At 39.0% G+C, this 21879-nt stretch overlaps 1 protein-coding gene across 1 annotated transcript in view; it reads left to right on the top strand.

The window, feature by feature from the left end:
• The first annotated feature begins 20663 nt into the window (after positions 1-20663).
• The window catches only part of SLC37A3 (solute carrier family 37 member 3), a 737607-nt gene continuing 736391 nt past the window's right edge, over positions 20664-21879 (top strand). Inside the window, exon 1 of the mRNA XM_044088481.1 lies at positions 20664-20800. The gene's annotated coding sequence lies outside the window, so the exon portion shown is untranslated. The remainder of the gene's footprint in view (positions 20801-21879) is intronic.

The raw sequence follows: 21879 nt of genomic DNA, 5'->3' as shown, positions 1-21879 counted from the left end.
AGCACTAGGTAGCCTATCTGCCACAAGAATAGTTTCAGGCCCAGAAATTGTAGTTTGTTGGCTATTTGGGCAGTTTTTCCATATCCTTCAACTTTCTGCTTTAAAAGCCTGCGTTTGCGCTTGTTTTCCACCTTTCCTGTAACTAGTGTAGTCCAGATACAGATTTGCTGTATCCAGGACTGTTTGCAAGCTTTTGAGCCACCCAAGCCTTTCTGTGTTGGGGGGAAGCATTCTAGCTTATCAGTGGGAGTGTTAAGCACTAGGTAGCCTATCTACCACAAGATTCAGGTACAGATTCCTAGTTTTAGCACTTGAATTTGCTTATTCGTGCTCAGCACTTGTTCAGAACTTGTTGTTAGCACTAAATAAGCTACAAATTACTACAGCACTCAACCTTCCTCTTTACCTAGAGGAAAACGTTTTTTGTACTTACTTTGCTCACTTGCTTAGAGAAAAACAGCTCTTATACTCACTTTACTCACTTGTTTAGAGGAAAGTAGTTTTTTTTTATTCAGGCATGTCCAAGGGTCGGCTCCCATTGTTCTCTCCTGTCTATCTAATGAATCTGGGCATCTTGGGGCAATGTAGCAATTGCCTCATGTACACAGATAACCCTCTCCTCCTACCACCCAATGCCACAACCTGTGAGAGATGCACTTATCTAGCCAAACTGGAGGTAAAGCTCTCTCCAACCAAGACTGAACTTGACAGTCAAGAGGAGAAGGTAAACACTTACACCACACTCATCACATAGTCCCACTAAACCTACACCACCAAAATCCACACATAGAAGCACAAAAACATTTGCAGAGGCTCTCAATAATAATCTGCTCAAGCAACAGAGACCTCCAAAGCAGAAATGCAAGCAACCGCCACACTCCAACACAACCCAAATGACACATAGCCCACAGACTCAGTGTGCCACTCAACCACAGCCCATAAGGCAAAACAACTTACCCAACACACTAGTCATAGGTGACTCTATAGTCAGGCACACTGATGTTCCACTCACCAGGTTAAACAAGGAGAAGGTTACTGTCAGCTGCCTGTTGGGTGCCAGGATCCGCCACATAACCCATGCACTCAGGTCACTCCAACAAGTACAAATATGACTTTGTCATTGTCCATGTTGGTGTGAATGACCTGAAACGTACCTCCCTAGACTACATGAAAAGAGACATGGAAGAGCTCTCCAATCTTGTAGCCCAGGCAGGTATGACCCAAGCCCTGAGTAGCATCCTGCCATCACCCAGAATGATACCGCAGTACAAGGACAAAATGATTGACTTCAACAATTGGCTAAGCTTCTGGTGTCATTCTAAGGGGATCCAGTATCTGTCTGCCTGGGACGACATGGTCGACAGACCACATTGCTTTGCCAGAGATGGCCTGCACCTGTCAGCCCTGGGATTCCGGATACTGGCTAAAGCTCTTGCTGCCCATATAGTGCCTTTTTTTAGGTAAGATTCAAATGACAAATTCACCACCATAACAGGAACAAGCAAGCAAAAACCGAGGCTAATGCTACTCAATGCTAGAAGTCTAAACCTCAAAATGCACTCCCTCGAGGCACTCCTTAAAATGGAGAACATCGATATCTGTGCAGTGACTGAGACCTGGTTCAAGGCTCCAGAGAGCACTCTTGCATTACCAGGCTATAACTCATACCACACTTTTTGGCCACCTAACCTGGACTGGAACACCAAAGATGGAGGTGTCTCCCTATTCATTAAGGATATCCACACCTCCAGGCTAGTTGCTCAACATACTGCATCCGAGGTTATCCAAGTGCAACTAACTCTGGGAAAAACTGCAATCCAAATTGTAGCTTGTCCACCATGCCCCAGTATTCCCACTCCTCTTTTCTTGATATACTAGAAAATATTAGGGTTCAACCAAACACCCTAATGATGGGCGATTTCAACTACCCCACCATAAACTGGGAAAACTACTCATGTACCAACTCCTTCGCTCAATGCTTTCTGGAATTCATAAATTCTAATGCTCTGGATAAACTTATCCACACCCCCACCAGGGGCAACAATATCCTAGACCTAATCATTACCAACATGAGTGACCAGTGTTCCACACCTGAAGTCAACTCCTCATTGGTCAGATCTGACCATAAGCTAATCACCCTAGATATCCACATCCTGCCCCCACCCCCCTTTAAGGAAATCACTGTAAAAAATTTATCCAAAGCTAACTTCATGCTTCTTAAGACAGAAGTGGTGAACTTCATGGCATCCACAGAGATGGACAATACACTTATGACTGCTGAATCTTGCACAGATGCACTCTATAAGCACTTACACGAGTGCATGGATTGTGCTATCCCAAACAGAACCAAGATGCTATCCTGCAAAAAAAGGAAGCCAATCTGGTGGTCCCCTGCCATAAACAAACTCTACAACAAAAGGAAGAAACTGTTGCAAAAGAGAGTAAAATCTCATGAGTGGAGGAGTTCCCTGGTCAGCCTCAGTAAGAAGCTGAGATCCCTTATAAGATCCTCCAAAGCTAGCTACGAAAACAAAATCACCACTGACTCTAGGGACAACCACAAAGCATTCTATAGATACGTCAAGAATCTCAATGGCAACACCCAGATCTGCTCTGATTTACAGCACAATGGCATGAAAATTACAGAACCAACTGATATTGCCAACGTCCTGGCAGATAGGTTCAGTGCTAACTTTAACCCCCTCTCACCCCCTAAAGGGCCCATATCTATACAGGAAGAATGCAGAGTCCCTGTAATCACAACTACGCAGGTAAAAGCTGCACTCTCTAAAGCCAAAACCACAGCATCCATGGGACCAGACAACATCCCAGGCTGCGTTTTACATGAACTTCAGAACGAACTGACTCCCCACCTAAGCACCACATTCAATCATAGTCTCACATCAGGCTTTGTGCCTACTGAATGGCACACAGCAACAGTTATCCCACTCCACAAAGGGGGAGCCACCACTGATCCTGGGAACTATCGCCCTATTAGCCTGACAAGCCTGGTCTGTAAGGCCATGGAGCGTATCATCATGGAACTCATAAACAAAGACATTGGTAACCTCCAAACTATGGACCCCACCCAGTTCGGGTTTGTGAAAGGCAGATCATGCCTCCTGAACCTGATCAACTTCTTTGAGGCAGTCACCAAAGCTGTAGATGAGGGTAAGGTGGTTCACATAGCCTATCTTGACCTCGCCAAGGCTTTCAACACCATCCCCCATTCTGGAATTATAGCTAAACTCACTAAACTAGGTATAAATCCCTACATCACAAGATGGGTTGCCAATTGGCTCACTGACAGAACCCACACTGTAAATGTTGCAGACTCCAAATCTGACTTCAAACCAGTGACAAGTGGAGTACCACAGGGTTCAGTCCTGGGACCTCTCCTGTTTGGTATCTACTTCTCTTAAGTACAAGTTAGCACAGAAGGTTTTTGGCTAATGAAGTTCGCAGATGACTGCAAACTAGGAGCTATAGTTGAGACCCCAAATGATATGGGCATCCTACAGAAGGGCTTTACTGAGACAGACACCTGGTGTCAGAGCCATGGCCTCAAGCTCAATGCCAAAAAGTGCATTGTCATCCTCTTTGGTAAAAACTCTCCACCCATGAACTACCTCATAGGCGGCAGTCTGCTTAACACCGATTGTGTGATAAGAGGCCTGAGGACCCAGATGGACAGTAGTCTCTCCTTTGATAATCACATCCCCACAGTCGTCAGGAAATTCTTCTACATGGCACACTTCATCACAAAAGGGTTCGCATCTAGGAATAAAGAGGTCATTGTTCCCCTCTACTCGACACTTATTAGACTCATTATTGAGTACAACACCCCTTTTGGAATGTACCACACAAAACATCTGCATCAGCTGGAAAGGCCACAGAAGTACCTCACAAAGAGGATTACTGGCCTCAAACAGATGCCCTACACTGACCATCTCAAAAAACTCTAGCTTTCAGTAACATATCGCCTACTCCAAGGTCATCTCTGCCTAACATATAAAGCTATGTCAAACCCAGAGTTGTTGGACATGCTACAACTAATGAAATCCCAATCCCTCCGAGCTACATACTCTAGGGACCTAAACCTTGTCACCACAATAAACAGGACATTCTGAAGTGATAGATTTCTGTCCCAGAGACTTCCCATACTCTGGAACAAGCTACCCATCTATGTCAAGTAAAGTTCCTCATTATCGGTCTGTAAGAAAAGTCATGATAAGTGGATGGGAAATAAGAAATACATCCTGGGGATCACTTTGGTGGCTCTGCTTGACAGGGACACAGGAAAATAACTTTCTTGGGTGGTGTAAGCCAGGGAACCTTGTTGGCTAGGCTTACTTAGGCCCTTAGGCCAATAGTCTACTACCTACCTATGAACCTATGAAGAATGTCTGCAGCTAGAAATTCTTTCTATTGTCTGGAAACAGAAATAATTACAGGTTTCAAAGGTAAAAGTGTGTAACTGTTTTACGACTTCCAGTTCCAGGCAAGCTTCTGAGCGATAAGTATTTTTGACATAGAGGTGACAAAGAATGATGTAATCAGAGATAACCCAGCAGTAATGTTTCATAGTAATTTAAAAACTATCTCAGAAAGTGAGTCTGTGCATTTTGTATCTTGTCTTTGGACTTGAAACATCCATCTTCAGCACATATCATCTGCATTTGCTTTGCTCTGTAAGTAAGACTTAGATTACAGTGATTTCTCTAAGAGATAGATAAGAACTTAGTAAGATTAGTTTAGATGTTTTCTGTGTTTATGTGAGACTGTCATGCAATGTTGTTTTAAAATATTTCCTGTGATTCAGAACTTTGTTGTCATTGTGTTGAATTATTGACTATTGTCTTGTTCTTTTATTATTTATTATTAAATATATTTAAACCTTTTAATTCTGGCTGGTTTGTTTAGAGATATTTAAGCTCTTAGTGTACTTGCATATGTATTTGGTGACACTGTACAGGCCACTCTTAAAAAGCCTTGCTGTTGGTCACACGATTTGGATAATAGTAACATTACACAGTAGAATTGGTCACCCTTTTGTAAGGATCTTATAGTAGCTGATAAGTAAGGGTGATTGGTGGTAGTGATAGTTGGTGATAGTCTGGGCAGAAGGGGGCATAGCTAGTAAACCTGTGCCAAACTTCCCCAGGAGTGTCTGTGTATTTGTATATAAATCAAATCTCAAACTGTGTGTGTGTGTCAGCTACTTGGGCAGGAACACGAAGCACTGGTTGGACAGAGATGGTGCTAGACGTTTTGGCTTGACTACTTGGCTGACATCTTAACACTATAGCTGTGCCAGTGAGGAGTCTTACTGGGGATCTGGAGAGAGAGAGAGAGAGAGAGAGCAACCAGCCCCAGACTGACTGTGATCTTTGTGTGCTCTTAAGGGAAAGTGTACTTTAGTGTGTGTGTACTTGTCATCCTCCCAATGTGCACATCCCTCACTGGTATTAGTAGTGAGGATTGAGGTTCCTTGATTATTGGGCCAGTGCAGGGGTATCACATATTAATTGTTTGGCAATGGTGGGATAGCCACATCACATATTAATTGGCTGATAGTGCTTAAAAATTTATAAGATACACCCTACACTAATCGATTACATTACAGTGACCATGAAACGGTGACAAACCATTTTGCAGTTAAGCCATGATAAAGGATAAATTATTATTCCAGAGATAAAAATTCAAAGTGGGATATTCCAGGGTGACTCTTTAACACTGCTGCACTTTTTTCTTGCCTTTAACCCATCAAGCTGTCTACTTATTAATGGATTAGGTCATAGCTACAATTTGGTTCTTGGAAAACAACAAAATGTAAAGACTTATCTTCTTTTTGTAGATGATTTAAAATTATATAGTTCATCAGACGAGGAACTGAAAGCACAACTGCAAGTGGTAAAAACTTTTTCAGATGATATAAGAATGTCATTTGATCTTGATAAATGTGCAAACACAACCTTTAAAACAGGAAAGCTACAACACCAAGAGCATCAGTTTGGGACAGAAATGTGATATAAAAGAACTTGAGCAAAAGGCAGTGTATAAATATTTGGGAATTGATGAAGGCTCAACAATAAAACATGAACAAATGCGAATACAATTTAATAAGGAATATTTTAAAACACTTTAATATTGAAAACAGCATTGATATCTAGGAGCAATGCCCAAGCTAGAAACCAGTTTGATCTTCCTGTCGTAACTTACAGTTTTGGAGTGATTGACTATCCCCAAAAGGTGTTGGATAGGTTGAACAGGAAAACAAGAAGGATGCTTCATGCTCATCTAATGATTTATAAAATCAGTGCATACCAAGACTATATATTCCCCATTCTGAAGGAGGTATGGGTCCCCTTGAAATTGATTACATGTACAGATCTGCAATTTGTGGGACTGTATACATATATGATGACCTCACAAAACCCAAACGTAGTGAAAGTTTTGAAACATGAGGAGACTAAGTCTAAGATTACTTCCCTGCTTAGTTTAGCAGAAGCATATTGGTGTCAAGCAGGAATGGAAATTAAACCAGAAGTAGGTAAAAATTAGGCTGCAACTGAATGTGCCAAAAAACAAAAGAAAGACTATAAGGTGAAGGATCAGATGAGAAGGCAAGAAATGTGGAAAAATGCATAAAGATAGTTGCAAGTATGGGAAACTCATGGAACAACCTCATAGTGATCAGGATCGAATGCAGGGATGGTTAAGGAGAGGTGAATTTAAAACAAACGATGAAAGGTTAATATTGGCAGGCTAAGATAGTGAACTACATACACATTGATTTACAAAGTCTATTGAACATGTGGGAGAAACAAAACAAATGTAGGTTTTGTAAAACAGAGTTGAAAACAGTCACACATCTTGTTGCTGGTTATGATATACTAATGGCAGAAGGACTGTATACTGAAAGGCATAATAATGTGTCAAGACTGTTGCATTAGGGATTGTACAAAACTTATAATACTGAAGTAGCTGAAAAGCATGGGAAAGAGAAGCCACAAAGCATCACAGAAAATGATGAAGTTTATTTCACATGGGATCACCCATTACCAACAGTTCAATAAATAGATGTGAGAAAACCAGATATAGTAGTCCATGACAAAAGTTGCACTAATTATTGAAATTGCTATACCCAGTAACTATAGTGCTATATGTACAGAGAGAGACAAAGTCATAAAATACCAGGACTTGTAGGCGGAAACAAGGGCAATGTGGAAAAAAGATGCCCTGGCAGTTACAGTAGTAGTAAGAGGAACAGGTCTTATAAAAAATTATTTACAATCAAATTTGATATGTTACCATTACATGTGACTCCATATGAACTGCAGAAGGAGTCATTACTGGGCACACTGTGGCTGCTGCGAAGAGCACTTCTGGCTTACATCAAAGATTGAAACAATAATTTCATGAACTTTAATAATACTTTGACTTAGGAATGGGGTCCATTTATGTCATGGCATTAGAAACCCAAAAGACTTAGAGAAATTAAAAGAGAAAAACTTCATGCACCACATGGACACAGGACTACAACAGCCTATCAAACAAATTTCTATACAATAAACACTGCTCTGCCATAACAACCCTACTGAATTGGTAAAAACTTTACACCAAACAAAACAAATCTCCGTCACCTTTACAAAATATATAGCAGATATGGAGATAAGGCACTGGCTCATCTTTCTAGCCAAGACTGGAACTTACTCCTTCTGCAACTATTGCATTTAAACAATATTGCACTTCTGGAAACACTGTTATGCTATGAATGCAGTCAGAATTCATGCTTTTCACAGTATTCAGCAACATTCTTGACCAAAATATAATTTCAACACAATTTATATTTCTTCTGTGCCACCATAATATAACATATGGAGTATTTATCTTATTATTAACTTTTTTCCACTTTAAACTTTAATCTACACTTCTTTTTCTCTGTCCTTACCTCACATCTTACTGCTTGACATATGACTCCACCCCCTACTGACACTGACATCTCCTTATTTCCCATTCCCTGTAGTCTTCACAGTCTCATCCTTTTACACTAAAATCCCCTCTCCTCTCAATCCCATTTTGCCTTTTATCTTTTGCTTTCAAAAGATTTTATTGGCTGCAATATCAAAAGTCAAAAAAACGGAAAAACAAACATAAATGGCTAGAAGTAATTTCATGCTACCATTCATGGTACTGTTTGCACTTCTTATATAAGATTATAATACAACCATATTTATAGACTATCATTTTCCTGGCTATTAAACTACTAAATATTTATTTATAATATGTATAGATTCTCCATAAATGTTATATTTATTCTATATAAACATAAAACCATTTATTTATTCATCTGATATATAGCGCCATTGTTACATATTTTCAAAATTGCTGTTATTATTGTCCAGAATTTTCTTTCTTTCTTTCGATTTATTTTGTCAATTTATTATTCCAGTTTCTTTATCATGTACTTTGTGAACGAGCAATAGAAATTCTGTAAATTTAGGTTTTCTTTCTTTTCACCAGTTTCTTATTATTTTTCTTGCTGTAGCTACTATTGTCAAAAAGTATTGGAATACTACATAACATTATATTTAATTATAATTTTTGTAAACTTAAATTGGATGCCCATAATGTTTGGCCAAATGTTTGTATTTGCTGCCCAATAATTTCTAATTTTTACATTCAACAAAAATGTTTTCCAGTTCTACATCCACATTTTCTTTACATCTCCATCTGCAACTACTTTTATTTTTTGTGATTCTAGCTATTTTATATGGATTGTAAAATGCTCTGTTTAAGAATTCCCATCTTTTACTTTTATCTTTTTTTCACACAATGTTTCAGTTTCTTGGGTATCATAAATATATTGCTAAAAGTGACTCAATTACAGAGTCTGTGAACTGTAAAACATTTTCTGGTGTTTTGTTTGTATACATTTGTGTGTGTGTCATCATAATCAACCCCCATTTTTTTCCTATTTTCTACATGGGGTCAGGGTGTCATGTCAACTGTCACCATCTCCCTTGAATCAGTCCCACTTTCCTACCTTCTTCGACAGTCATGCCTTACTGTCTCAGGTCTTCTCAACCACAATCTATCCATTCCTCAGTTGGACACCCTTGTTTCCTCTTATCTTCTTTCTGCCTGTCCCAAATCTTCTTCACCAGATTGTCTTTTGCTTTTCAGCACATGTGCCCAAACCACTGTAATCTGATCTATTTGACTTTCTCTGCAATTTGAACTACTTTGGCTTTTGCTCCGATGTCCTCATTTCTTCTTTTGTTCCATAGTGTGCATCCTACTACCCATCTCAGGCATTTCATCTCTATCATCACCTCTAGCTTCTCCAACTGCTCTGCCTTTACTGCCCAGTAGTTCTGGTCACACCACTGTTTTGTATACATTACTTTTCAGCATCTTTAGCATTCTTCTGTCATATACCACACCTGAAACTCTGTGCCAGTTGGCTGCAGCCCCTCTGATTCTAGCTTTGACCTCCTCATTCAGACTTCCCTTCTCCTCAGTCAGTCCTCCCAGATACTTGAAGCTGTTAACCTGTTCCACTTTTTACCCTCTCTCAATTATCAGCTTCTTCTGATCTCCCCCATTTCCTGCCATTACAGCTGTCGTATCTGTATTCAGTTTCATCTCATGTACTTTCAGTTTTGCATTCCATTCTCCTATCCTCTGCTGAAGTTCTTGCTCAGAGTCAGCATGTAACACCACATTATCTGCATACAGCAACTTTGTTGATCTGTCCCCTCTGACCTGTTTGCTAATGTAGTCCTTCACCAGTATGGACAGCAGTGGGTTCAGAGCTGAATCCTGATGCACACCCACTCCCACAGGAAACCACTCTGTGAAATTGAACACTGTACTTGAGTCGAGTCCTTGCACATAGCCTGCACTAATTATAACAATGTTTTTGGGACTTTGAACCACTGTAGGACCAGATCATCTTGGGACCTTGTCATATGCTTTTACAAGTCTAGGAATTCCCAGTTGGACTCTTTCCTCATCTCTAGCTTCTCTTCAACTATCTATCTCACTGTAAACATTAGGTCAGTTGTGTTGCATCCTGATCTGAACTGCTCATCTCCCATCGTATTTTCTACTACTCTGCATGCTTGTTTAGTAATAACCCTCTCCAGAACTTACATTTCGATACCTCTGTAATGCCCATAGTTGTGGATGTGATTTTTGTTCTTGCACATCAGCACTAATATGTTTATTCTCCAGTCATTTGGGATGCACTTTTCTCTCCATCCTGCTATAAGTACCCTCAGGAGTCATTTCTCCACAGTCTCACCCAACTTCTTGATCATATCTGCTATGACCTCGTCTGAGCCTGCTGCTTTCCTTGACTTCCTTTTCCTTAGTGTTGTTCTTATTTCTTCTAGGGTGGGCTCCTCTTCTACTTTTATTGTAGGCTGTGTCTTCAGAATTACAGCTTCTGTGGGGTTTTCTTCATTCAGAAGCTGCTGGAAGGACTCCTTCCATCTGCCTTTGATTTCCTGTGGACTGTTGAGCAGCTTGTTGCTGGCATCCCTTATGAATGGTGACTGATTATCTTCTTTATCTTTCTGTCTTTGCCTTGCAGCCTGATAGTTTATTTGTACCATCAATGTATCACTTTCCAGAAGCTGGTAAAGTGCCTCTGATGCCTTGTTCTTTACTATTGCAACTCTTGTCTTAGCCTCTTTGTTAGCCAACCAGTATTCCTTCTTAGCCAGGTCTGTCTTTTCTAGCTTTTACTTTTTCCCACACTCCTTCTTTCTTTCAATTATTTCCCGGACTTCTGAATTCCACCACCAGCTTTGCTTATGTACCTTGCCTCCATACCTGCATCATATCTGTTCTATTGCCCTTATGCATGCTGTTTTGAGGTACCACCATTCTTCTTCAACTCAACCTATTTGCTGTCCTTGCTAAGTTACCAGAACCTTGAGTAAATCCTTGAACTCTTGTATGTTCTCTCCAATCAACATCCAGGTCTTTAGCATTGTCTCTGTTAACCTTTGAGTCTTTTCTGACCACTACTTGCAGCTGACTGTCTAGTGGCTTTGAATATAAGATTAGTCAGACTAATGGCTCTATATTTTCCGGGGTTTATTGATGGTCTACTCTTATGAAGAAGGATGACCATTGTTGCCCTCCATTCTCATGTCACAAAGCCTGCTCTGAGACTATACTTAAATATTGAGAGCAGTGGCCCTGATAAATCATATTTTTGACTATTCAGTAGGTATCCTGGGAAATTATTGAGTCCCACTGAGGCCATGTTCTTGGTCTTAGTGCACACAGCCAGGACTTACTCCCTTTTGATAGTTAGTTGGGTTATGTTTGAGGTATTTCCTGGGGTTTGGCTGGGGGGGGGGGGTTGTAGGTAAAGTTGGAAATGAACTTGTCAGCCAGGCAGTTTACTATATGTCATTAACCACCAGTTTGGCACACTAAGTGCTGCCTTTGAGGTTTCTGACATAACTGAAGAAGGACTTATGATTGTCTTTTGTCTGTGAGGCTATCTTGACCTCAAAATCAGCTTTCTTGATTTTGATAAGACTTCTTAGTTGTCTGTTTAATTTGATAAGCGAGTTCTTATCTTTTTGGGAGTTACACTTCCTAATTTTAGCCATGACTTTTTTTCTTTTGTCATATGACCTGTTTAATTTAGGATTCCACCAGGGTGGTTTGTTTTTAGTGTTAGTTTCCGGTTTACGTCTGGCAGGTACAACAGCCTCTATGCAGTCAAACAATTCTGCATATGTTACTGAATTGTCTGGGTTTGCAAGGGCCTTGAATTTTGACAAACTATCACTTAATAAAAGATAGTATGTTTTTGGAATAGTTCCCAACTGTTAAAGGGTTTGCTGGGGTTACCAGACTGGTTTTCATTTCAAAGGAGACATTTTTCTAATCAGATTTCACCAGGAAGGACGTAACAGTGTGTGTGTGTGTATGTGTGAGTGTGTGTGTGTGTGTGTGTGTGTGTGCGTGTGTGTGTGTGTGTGTGTGTGTGTGTGTGTGTGTGTGTGTGTGTGTGTGTGTGTGTGTGTGTGTGGGGAGGAGGTCCAAGGTTCTTCTATTTTTGTGAGCACCATGTCCAATATGTTAGAACCTCTAGTGGGCGTATCCACTAACTAGTCAAGGTTGTTTGTGCTTACAACGTCCAGAAATCTCTGTGACTGCAAATTTAAGGCTCTATAGGATGTCGGTTCTATAGAAATGTAGTTAAAGTACCCCATGAGTAAGGTATTTGGTTGAATGGTGAGTGACTCCAGTAGGTCTAGTATGAGCTATGGGTTTCATGGAACATAGAGGATAACCTATAGCTTGCTAGGAAATGGTATAGGACTTTGTCTATAGTAATTTGCACATGGAGAAACTCCAATACATCGTACTGGTTAGCCAACCTAGAGGTATGTTTGTTGTTGATGTAGATTGAGATTCCTCTACCTTTAGCCCCTGTCTGTGTAGTTGATGGTATAAATGTGTGGAAGGCACCGAAACCTTGCACTGCCAGAGTACGTTCTGCAGCTTTAAACCATGTCTCGGTAAGTGCATAGATGTCTACATTCACCAGGGTGAGAAGAGCTTGAAGTGAGTGAAGCTTCTTGTTTAAGCTCTTGGAAGTGAGCAATAACACCTTAAGGTTTTCTTGGGTTGCTGTTGTTATGTTGGAAGATTTGTCGATTTGGCAGTGCCTAAAAAAGGCTCTATGATGAGGATAATGTTTAGCCAATATTCAAAAACCTAGAGGGGACAGGAGCAGACCATCCCTGGCAAAGCAATAGGGTTTGTTGATCATCACCTCCCATGCTGACAAATATTGTATCCTCTTAGAATGACACCAAAAACTAAGTCAATTATTAAAGTCAGTCATCTTTTTTTGTATTGTGGCATCATCCTTGGTGAAGATATAATGCTGCTCAACCCTAGGCAAATACCAGCTTAAGACACATCGTCTGAGAGCCCTGCAATGTCTCTGTTTATATAGCCTAGGAAAGTACATCTCAGGTCATTCACGCCTACATAAATTATGATTGAATTATACTGCTACCAATGGTACAGTGACTTGACTGCATGCATAACTTGGTGGATCCTGGCACCTGATAGGCTACTAACTGTTATCTTCTCTTTGTCAAGGCTGGTGAGTGGCACATCAGTATGTTGTATCATGGAGTCCCCTATGACTAGAGTCCTGGGTAGCTTGTTTACTTGCTTTATGGGCTTTGTATTTGGGTTTCCACTGAATGTGGCTGTACGTGAGGTGTTTGGTGTTGCTTTTGTTGAATACTTATAGGTTTGCTGAGGATAACCTTTGCAGCTGGAAAGTTTCAGAGGTATTTGGAGTTTAGGAAGATTGCATTTAAGTGCCTCAGCATAAGTTGGTCTATGTATGTGGTGTGTACTAAGTGCAATGGGTGTAGTTTGTGTGATTTTGACAACCTGGTTTGTATTATGTGTGCTTGTACATGAGAGTTTTACCTCCAGTGACACTGTGTATGTACATATCTCACATATTATATCTGTTTCTTTAAGGATTAAGTGGTTGTCAATGAACATGAGGCAATTGCTACATTGTGTCAAAATACCCATATCCATGAAATTGGCTATGGAGAAATTGGGAAATTGCCCATCCATGCTGTCAGGTCCTATAATTGATGATCTAAAAGGGTGGGTGGATGGTAGCTAACAGAGGGTTACTGAGGGTAATTTTGGGGGTTAGCAACTAGACTAGGCTTTATGATACTAAATTTTAAAGGCAATTCTACTCATATGTAAACTAGCTGCTCTAAGCTTATCAGTGTGCAAGGTAGCTGTTCTATATTTACTAGGTTACAGGGTACAGTTTTATGGGTAGTCTTACAGGGAAAATTAGCTTTTTTAGATGCTCGCATCTATACAAGGCACTTCTAACTGCAGCTGTGCAAGGAGTAGCTCCTTGCAAAATGAGCCAGATTGATACAGGTATTGGAAATACAGTAAACAGACTAATGAGGCCCCTGACCAATTAAACAACTAAACTTAGAGCCCTTCTATGTGTTTCCTAACTCATATAGACCAGGCAACTGCCTACTGCCACTACATCAATAATCCTAGTCTTACTAATGTAAAATACACAAAAAAAATTTTGCAGTTTAATGCTACTACAAATAAACTTAAGCAACTAGCTAAATAACACTCAGAAAGGTAATTTAAAGGGAAAAAATAACAATAAGAACAGTGAGGGAAAGTGCGATTTTCAGTAAAAAATAGGTCAATGCAGCAAATAAATAAAAAAAATAGCATTTTCTTCAAAATGACAAAGAAGTGCTATAGTTAATTAAAAGTATTTAGCTTTGCCCAGATGACACTGGATTCAGGATAATGAACTCAGCGCAAAGAAATCAGCAGAATGGACACCGACAGGCAAAATGCACTTTTTTCGAAATATGTACAAGGAAGGGCACAAAATAATTCAAGATGTCAACAGCAGTCTAGAATGGGAGGCGCTTTCAAAGCTCAATTTACAGTAAGGACGAACAGGGTAAAAATTACCAAGTTCAAAGGTCAGAACAAATAATGGGAAGATGAGTGGGGAATTTTCACCAGCAGGGAGTCAAACAATGCTTTTTTATGTAGGTCTTGAGTCTTATCAGAGAAGATAAGGCCATATATGTACTTTGTGTATGTTAAATATCACTCAAGAAAAAAAAAAAGACCAATGAATAACTAAGTGAAATGTGAAGCCAAATAAATTTGTCTGTCTGCCACATAGAACAATAACACCAGAGTGACGGCAGTGCTATCTTGGCAGTGCAAAAGCTTTGGGGAATTGAAAAGTTCTACTAGCCTTCTCAATGAATTTGTGTTTTGTGTGTGTGTGTGTGTGTGTGTGTGTGTGTGTGTGTGTGTGTGTGTGTGTGTGTGTATGTGTATATGAAAATAATTTGTTTGAAAAGCATTTACTAAGTGTAAGAGGCACTGGAAGATACTGACATTCACAAAGACAGTAGCGAGAAAGTGGTTTGGGTTCTAGGCCAAAGACTCCATTCAGTAAGTGGTCAATATGCAATCCTAGCCTGGTTGTGGATGTTGGAAGATCATACCCTGGGAATTAGTGTGTATTCTCTTTATGCTCTTGGGGACAGGTTGCATTTAGAGAATTGATTTTAGAGTCAGATTTGTATGTAGGTTTCTTTTTACTTTAACAGTCAACCTTAACTTTACTTTAGCCTGTTGAATACTAGTGGTGGGATTTGAGATACCATTCCACTGGTGGCCAGCAGACCTATTTTGGGCAATGGAGAAGATCCAAGAAACACAGCCCCTGTCCCTCATATACTCAAGTGGTACACTGGTTATCAGTGGTTGGACTCAAACCCCATAAGTTCCAAACAGTTCTTCACAGTAATAAAGTATTTTGGCATTAGTTAATTTTACTGTTTGTCCTGCAAAGCCTTGCATTTCAGTAAGAAAGTCACATGTTGCAAATCTAAAAGTGTGCCAAACGTAGTTAGACCCGATTCAAAACTACAAGAAAGGATTGGTGTTCCTGATTAAAAAAAAAAAAAAAAAAGCATCCCCTGAAATATAACTTTCAGGTGTTTTACACTACAAGCTAGACCACTCATTCTGGCTCTCAAGCAAACAAAAAGCATCTGTACTGCAGAAACATGACAATTTTTGTATACAGCCCTATGAAATTCAGTAACATACAGTTATACTAATTTATGATGCTCTGTAATTTGCAGAAGTTGAGAAAATTCAGATAGAAGCAAGTGTCACCCGTTATTCCCATCTCTCGTATATCATTATGCAAGGTTTCTGGAACCAAAGAGTGAGGAGGGCAGGAGCTTCTCCACTTTCCACAGACTCATGGATTGTGCCCTTGGCTGATTCATCAGCTAAAAAAAAACACTTATTCGATTGCAAGAGTGCAAAATAAAGAAAAAAGCTTGATTTCAACTAAACAAGCTTGTTTCTTACTTTTCTGTTACAGTACTTGAATAAGTGCTTTGTGATCTGGAACAACAACAAAAAAAAGGAAACTTGCACTGTTGGTCTCATCTGCAGCTTATTGACCGATTGGGTATATGAAGAACTAGTGCTGGCACCATGGTTGGGTGCAAAGTAAAAAAAAAATCTTCAAGGAGAACATATAATTCTCAAATAATTTCACAGTACATCCAAAATTTCTGATTTTCTGGCAAGTCATTTATGATTACAGTCAGTCAGTAATGCCAGTTATTACAGTTTCATATTTCTATTTGTCAAAATTGAATATTGATGCAAAACATGTTATCCTAATAAATGTTTAAGTAAATGTAATATTTGAAACTGATCCCTGATTGTGGACCTTTGTCCACCCATTATTTTAGCTTTGTCTAGCATTCTTAAACAAAGAAGTTGACGGGTATGGGAGAAGATAACTCTAGAGATTTAGTTCAATCACCTTCATTTTGGAAAGACAGTAGTTCTGCAGTTTGAAACTGGTTGGAAAATAAATATATTTTTTTCTCTCAGCTCTTTGTTTGTCATAATGCTATCTCCTATGGACTGTTCAATTTGTGGGGCATGGCCTATGGCAGGTTTCATAAATGGGTGCATTAAGGCTGTGTCTGGCTATGACTCATACCTTTCTTTTTTGGTAAACTGGTAAGGATTGGTCACACCGATAATGAAAGACTTCATATTCTTCATAAGAATGGATGCTGATGTAAAACCTGTTATTCCAACTAGCTTGTAAGTACATAAGGTAATAGGAATATTTCCAATGTGTCAGTGATTATGTGCCTTTGCCCCCCTTAACCTTTGGGATTATTCCTGGTTGCTGTGATAAGAGGCTGAGAGCTATGGCTATTTTTTAAGCCGTCTGTTAAGAGCAAGTCAAAGTGATTCACCCTGCAACCACAATCTGAAATGCATTGCTGTGGCTATCTTACCGTTTTTAGTGATTTGAGATGATTACCAGAGGTGGTTGTGTATTGTGAGGGCAGCTGGTGCATGAAAGCAAAGGGTAATTAGTTAGATGATCACAATCAAGTGATCATTGCTGTGGCTTAGTTGGGTTTATGAGGAACAGAGCATAGTGCTTGAAAGCTCAAGTTGAAATATATTTGTGTTAATTGTTTTTTTGTTCTCACTTTTTTCTGCAGGAATTCAAATAGATATGTGGGCAGTGGTAACAGGGCATGTATATGTTTTTTGTTTAATTTTTATTGACATTGATGAGGGGGTGATGTGCCTTATAGTAGAAGTAAACATATTATTGTGGCTAATGTTTCTTTTCTATCATTGTAAGAGAAATAAATTACTGTGGTTCTTATTTATCACTTTTGGCAATAACACATGAGAGGTGATTGCCATGAGTGGATGTGTGAATGGGGGACAGACTGTGAATGAAAGGAAATAGCAATTATGTGGGTTATGCAAAAACAGTCACTGACATGGCTAATTTGAGGAAGGGGGTGTGGGCAATGGTTACTTGATGCAAACAGGGGGATTATCAATTGACTCAACTAATTTGGCTCCTATTTCTCACAAAAAGTGAGACTCTAGATAGTTATATTAGTTGGGGGGGTGTAGGGGGTGTAGCCCCTCTAAGGCAGATGTAACATAATCCTATGAGGAAATAGGGGTGCTAGTTAGAAAGACTGAATTTGCAAAGAAGTTATGTTAAATCATTATAAATAACCAATGCCAGTGGTTAGAAGATAACTTCTGATGGACTACTGAGATGTGTTTTTTGGGGGGGGGTATAGTATGTATTAAAGAGCAATATGGTCATTACATTGCTGTAATTCCTTCAAAATCAGAGGTAATATAACTTCTTAGCAGGGGAATATTCTGTTGGGACAGAATGTGTGTGTTTTGTACAACAGTACCTTGTTAGATGTATAGGATTTTTTTATTGTGATTGTTGTCAGGAAACCTCCTCTTGGACATTATACCGCATGTATTGTTCTCAAAACTCCCATTTATTTCTATGTAATTTGCTCCTTCCTTTTTAAAGCTCCCACTTCCAGTTCTTCTGCTTTACAATATTCAATACTTCAAATATAGTTAGTTTAGATTTTGATTTCCATTTTCCAGTAATTGCTTTTCTGGCAGCCAATAAAAGTATAATTAATAACGCCTTACCATGTCTAGGTAATTAAGATCCTGTATCCTAGCCCAAAAGAACAATTTCAATAGTTACAGCCATTTGCTTCACCAATATTTCTGACTGGGTATTCTGTAGGGAATTTATAAAATCTTCCAACTTGCACACTTCCAAAAAACATTCATAGTTACCTCTTTTTCCCTATCACACTACCATTTGAGTCTAGCTGAGGAAAATTCTTTGAAATCTGCTTTGGGTAAAAAATACCTATGCAAACATAAGCAAAAATCCTAAACTTTCCGGACTTGGTTGCATACTTGGAAGTCATATAAATGCCCTCCCATTCCTCTCTTGTAAATTGCTTTTCCAGTCTCTTTTTCCATTATTTTCTAACCTCCTTTGATAGATTCTTATAGTGCAATATTTTTATATGGCCTACTAATTATTGCTTTTAACAAGAGGTTCTGCTCTAAATAAGACTAAAAACTCTGCCTGAGCAGGTCTTTCCTTATCTCTTTATATTTGTGTATACTCTGATATCAATCTCTGGTAGGGAAGGCAGTCTGTAACCTGCAGTCCGAATGTCTTCTTTACCTCATCCCACTCTATTTTAAACATTTCTCACTCTGGTTATTTGTTCCCAATACCTTTGGTTCCTTTGACAGTTTTTTCTGGTAAATTCCAGTCTCCCTTGCCTATTTTCTGTACCCTTATTTACAGTCATCCCAAGTGGCAAGATCTCATTTCTCCAGTCCCATGTTGGCTTTGTTCTTACAATACTTTCTGCAGCTTTATGAATATAACATTCTGTATGGCTGTTATTATTCTCCATGAGGATCAGCATAAAAAATCCCAATCTGTCCTTATTTCTGGAACTCCCCCTGCTTCATCGTCATCTGTTCCCACTTTTAATTATAATCAAGGGCATGTGTTATCTATTTGAGCCTTAACTGCATACCTCTAAAATATCCCTTCAAATCAGGCAAGCCTAATCCACCTTGTTCCATTGAGTGGATCATCTTATCTCACTTAACTCTTGCCCTCTTTCCATCCAAGATAAATTCCTTTTTTTTTTTATTAATTATTGTCCACAACTTCTTCTTTGGTTGACAAAAATATGTCTGACCTGAATATAAAATGAAAGTGACTAAAAACATTTTCACAACTTGTATCATACTATCCATATCCATAAGAAGGAGCTCCCAGTTTCTCAGTTTTTGTATGATCTTTTGTTTAATTTCTTCCCACATATCCCTATCTGCCATAATGAAGCCTTTTTAATCCATATGCTTAAATACTTATTGTGTCCCCATAAATGTGGGTATTATTGAACCAATTTGTGTGTGGATACATAATTTGTTGTGATAGCCTTTGTTTTGTCTTCATTAATTTTATATTCTGAAAAGACTTCAAGCTGACTCAAAACAATCCTCAATATTGAGATGTCATCTTTTAGATTTATCAAATGCAAAAATAGTATAGTTCTGCAACTAAACCAAACTTTTCTTGATTACCATATGAATTTCTGAGTCCTTTATTTTCTTTTCCAATAGCTCTAAATATAAAGCAAATAAACAGGAAAGTGGACAACCTTGCCTTGTTCCTCTGTTCAAATACAACTTATCAGAGAGGAACCTTACCACTTTATTTATTTCCTCTGATCCTCCATATATACTCCTAGTTAAACTTATATTACTAGGGATTGGGAATGTAAATGGCTCCATTGCCCTACTCACAAAATCTCAGTTTACTCTGTTGAATACTTTCTCTGCATCAAGACCCACCCAAAAACACCTGTATTTTTTACTTTCTGCTTCCCTCTGGATCTTCATTGTTCTGTAAATGTTGTCAGAAGTTCCTTCCCCTCCACAGAATCACTGTGATCAATATCTGTCAATTTTTCAACACCTTTGCCATTTTTTAGCTAGTTTACCTCTCAGGGACATCCTGATTTTGACTCAAATTTTAGCTCTGTCCCTCTTAATCCCTCATGACACTAGTGACTTTTGGAAAGGTAGTGAATTACACTTAATGAATAATGACAATGACTAAGAGTTACAGACTTGTTTTACTTCAGAAAATGTATATTAATTCATATGCTCTGATTCTGTCAATGTCTCAAATTAATAGAACTAATATTTAAACGTGCCCCTGATTTTTTTCTGGATTTGTCCCTGATTCTGCTGAAATTTGTCCCTGATAGGTTGAGAGCTATGAATTTCATGGTTTAAAATTGAAATGGGTCTGTATGAAGCTGCATCTCATGAGTCTTCGGTATGGAAGATGAGCTCACGAAATCGTTATTTTCATACTTAACAAGCCAAGCTGATGACTTGAAACGATTCAGTATTTATCTGTCATAAATATTAGTCTAAAAATATCTCAATAATGAACACGTAACACGTCATGGATGAATTTAAGACTGATAAAGAGGACCGCTCCTCATACTAATGTATTGTTGAGACACTGCGGATAACCTGCTGCAAATAACAAAACCACACCCTTCTACATTCTAACGCACCAAAACCTGCTTTATACTCGCGAGCATCGCGTACCTGGTAGTACTCTCGGTGAAACTACAACTCCCAGCGACGATCATGCTTACTTCTTACAAGGTCAGAGGTGACAGGCAAGTTTGGAGAGGGCCATTTGCTTGAGAATGACAGAAAATAAAAATATATGTAAGAAAATGAAATTGTGAGACCCTCGGTAAGTTTTGTAGTTATGCTGTTGAATCTTTTTTTTTAGCTTTCTGTACTGTATCTGTGGTCGCCGGTCGAGTGTAGCTGTTTACATTTGCTTTTTGGAGTTATATTTCTTAATAGTGTTAAGTGACGCTTTCAGTCAGAAGGTTCCTGCAGTGTGAGTAATATTTGCTTCCTGACTGTAATTTATTTATTTTCTGAGCCTGATTACCATCTTTGTCTTCTTGTAGGTTTTTACCTGTACCTAATTTTCTCTCATGTGAAGGAAAGAGGTACTTGATAAGTGATTTAGAGATCCCTTGCATCGCTAACAGGTGTGGGAATACAGCATGCAATGGACTGGCATCCTTACTCTCAGTGCTAGACTGCACCACCGTGGAGGGATCCGTCCATGACTGTATTGCTATGGTTATTATTTTTTTTGCTGAATTCCGCTAACAAGAGTTTTACAGAAAACGTCACTGGAGTGAATTGAGGTATGGTCCTACAAGGAAAACAAGGAATAGCCGGTGTGATATGTCTATAATACACGCACACAAGATATTGTAACAGAGCAGCAATAAAATTAAGCCAGTTGTAATTAAATTATGCATTACTCACACCCAAACGTGAGTGATTTCTTAATCGTGCTTCCCCAGCCCCATTTAGTATTAAAAGCCAACAGACAGCTTGTTTTTACATACTGTAACAACAGAGCAGGAATAAAATTAAGCCATTCGTAATTAAATTCTGCATTACTTTCACCCAAACGTGGGTGATTGCTTAATCGTGCTTCCCCAGCCCCATTTAGTATTAAAAGCCAACAGTTTGTAAACACATGCAGAGGAGATTAACTGTACTTTCACTTTACACATGTAACATAATGACAGTCCTGCCGTGCTGGAATGACTCTAAAGGCTAGGCAAAGATCACAGTGGAGATTTGTTGGTGCATTCTTTTTTGTACCTTCATTTCCTAGGATTCTGTAAATGTTGTGAGATTGTGCAGAACCTTTGATTCTTGTGAAATCGGTGTTCTTGATTAAATGCACTATATTTTTTTATTGTGAAAACAGTTGTGCCCTTTAGTGCTACTTCAGAGTGA

Source organism: Protopterus annectens, chromosome 11.part0 (assembly GCF_019279795.1).
Source record: "Protopterus annectens isolate FY-2018-M chromosome 11.part0, PAN1.0, whole genome shotgun sequence".
NCBI classification, from domain to species: Eukaryota; Metazoa; Chordata; order Ceratodontiformes; family Protopteridae; genus Protopterus; species Protopterus annectens.
The sequence above is the reverse complement of the archived record's forward strand: the minus strand, read 5'-3'. Positions and strand labels throughout refer to the sequence as shown.